General features: G+C 40.2%; 1 pseudogene; it reads left to right on the forward strand.

The window, feature by feature from the left end:
• The first annotated feature begins 446 nt into the window (after positions 1 to 446).
• LOC142609355 (uncharacterized) lies at positions 447 to 2,797 on the forward strand (annotated as a pseudogene).
• The last annotated feature ends 239 nt before the right edge of the window (positions 2,798 to 3,036 follow it).

Below are 3,036 nucleotides of genomic sequence, written 5' to 3' on the forward strand. Positions count from 1 at the left end.
ATATATGAATTTCTCTTTTTATTAGATTGTGTAATTTATCCTTTTTAAGAAATATCTTGATAAAAATTTCTAGAGCTGCCATTGGGCTTGGTTGCTCTCTCCTAGATTTTTAATTTTACACTACTTATTTAGATTCTAATAATCAAGGGATTAATTTGTTAGTAATGATTTTGTTTTTAAGCAAAAACCATTAGTCAAATATTTCTTGACCATCGAACAACATGTACATGCACTGGACAGTGGTTATAAATATTATTAACTGGCAAGTTGGCATAGTATTTTGCTTCGAGGAATATGTAGTGTGATATCAAAATGTACTTACTGTAATGTTGCTTGCTTATGTTTTTGCAGGACATTGGTATCGATTCTCATCACCACATTGGAAATATTAAATTTTTTTTGGCTGATTCAATCTCAAAGTTCTCCATCCACATTAATTTCTCTCAATGGATCTCCTCCAAATCTACAAATACTGAAATGATGATGAAATCGACAAACTAGAGGACCAATTCCAAGAACCTAATTCCACTGCATCATCCCCCGAGGCCTCCCCACAGCGCCTTCTTCCTGCCAAGTTTGCAGCACCAAAGGTCGATGAAACCATGTTGACCCTCATGGTGGCTCAAGCCTACCAAGCACAGTCGAGGCCAATAGACCCACTCCAACATGTTGTTGCCTTTAACCCCACCTATGAACAGCTTTGGGCCCCTATTGTTGGCCTAGCCCACCCATACACCAAGGACGGCATTGCCCAGGGCATGCGCAACCACAAGCTCGGCTTTGTCGAGGATGCCTTCGTTGAACCTTTCATCTTCGACGAGCAGTACTATACTTTCCACAAGTATGGCTATGCCCCTGACCCCTCTGCCTCCGCTGGCAACAATTATGTCGGTGATCTTGATGCCTTGCAAAAGAATGATGCCATCTCTGTCTACAACATCCCACAGCACGAGCAGAAGAAGAGAAAGATTGAAAAGAAGGAAACAGAGAAGGAGGAAGGTTGTTAGAAATTGGGTTGGTTTTGACCCAACTCATAAACTATGGCTCATGGATCGTCCACATGGGTTATCTGATAAGTAAGTTTAAATTTAAACTAACTGATATTGGTATGAGTTATCAATATCAGTAGTGGGATAATTTAAACTTAACAAATATTGATATGAGTTATTAATATCAGTAGAGGAGTAATTTAAATTTATCAGATGAGATCTTTTAGGGATCACATATATCTGATAGTGAGTAAATCTCTACTAGTATTTAAAATATTCCTATATCAGTTAGAAAAAAAAAATGATAGATACAGTTTTGAGAACATATGTATAGTTTTGAGTGCTCCCTCAAAATAAGCCATTTCTCTGGGACACCATCAATTGTTCCTTAGAATTTGGAACGTGGAAATTAGGAGAGACTCTAGTAGCCTCTTCTACGACTTGGAGGTGTTCCACAAAGGAGATTGTGAGGAGTTCGTAAAGCAAGCAAAGGACATGATCCGGACATTTGGTGATCTATTCCGCCAAAGGTATGTGTCTATATGACCTCTAATAAAGTATATAATTCTTCAACAAAGGTAATGGCCACGAAGAAAAGTTAGAAAACCACAATAAGGTTGAGCATCAGAATCCAGCCAGTGAAACTTGGTTGATGAAGAATAGGAAGAGTCAGTGGGCAGGCAAGAAGGAAGGGTTACAAACTGAATTGACAGAAGAGCAGAAGAAGTATGCAGAGGAGTATGCTAAGAAGAAGGGTGAGGAGAGAGAGAGAGGAGGTGAAAAGGGAGAGATTCTTCCAGATAAGAGTGCATTCCATGGTAAAGAAGAGAGAGATTATCAAGGAAGGTCTTGGATTGCGCCTCCCAAGGATGCCAAGGCCAACAACGATCATTGTCATATACCAAAGAGATTGGTGCACGCTTGGAGTGGCCATACGAAGGGCGTGTCTGCTATAAGGTTCATCCCGAAACAGGGGCATTTGATATTGTCAGCAGGGATGGATACAAAGGTGAAAATTTGGGATATGTTCAATTCGGGAAAATGTATGAGGACCTACGTGGGTCACTCCAAGGCAGTTAGGGATATTTGGTTTTGCATTGACGGGACAAAGTTTTTGACTGCTGGGTATGATAAGAATATCAAGTACTGGGACACAGAGACAGGGCAAGTGATATCAACTTTTTAGTACCGGGAAGATTCCATATGTGGTTTGGCTTAATCCGGACGATGATAAGCAGAGCATTTTGTTGGCGGGGATGAGTGATAAGAAGATTGTTCAGTGGGATATGAATACTGGACAGGTTGCGCAAGAGTATGATCAACATTTGGGGGCCGTGAATACCATTACGTTTGTTGATAATAACAGGAGGTTTGTGACTTCGAGCGATGACAAGTCGCTTCGAGTATGGGAATTTGGGATTCCTGTGGTTATATAGTATATTAGTGAGCCTCATATGCATTCTATGCCATCCATTTCACTTCATCCCAGTACAAATTATCTTGCGGCACAGAGTTTGGACAATCAGATTCTTACGTATAGCATGAGGGACAGGTTTGAGCTCAATAAGGAGAAGATATTTTCCGGGCACATTGTGGCAGGGTATGCTTGCCAAGTCAATTTCTCGCCAGATGGCCGGTTTATTATGTCAGGAGATGGTGAGGGTAAATGCTGGTTTTGGGATTGGAAGACACGCAAAGTTAGAAATCTCAAGTGTCATGAGGGAGTGTGCATTGGGTGTGAGTGGCACCCATTGGAACAAAGCAAGGTAGCAACTTGTGGCTGGGACGGATTGATTAAGTACTGGTAAGTTAACCTCTCATTCTCTGACATTATTGTGGACTCATTCATATATGCTTCTATTTTGGTACATGCCGACTTATCTGCCTTGATATTCATCTTTCTAAAACTAGCACAATGTCTATTTTAATATTTTATTGCTAATATCTGGTACAAATAAGTGTAGTATTATTATAGTGACAAATTCTGGGTGTTTTGTGTGATGACACAAATAATAGATCATCCATGAAGTAGATGTCCATGTAGATA

This window comes from Castanea sativa, chromosome 9 (genome assembly GCF_040712315.1).
Source record: "Castanea sativa cultivar Marrone di Chiusa Pesio chromosome 9, ASM4071231v1".
NCBI lineage: Eukaryota > Viridiplantae > Streptophyta > Magnoliopsida > Fagales > Fagaceae > Castanea > Castanea sativa.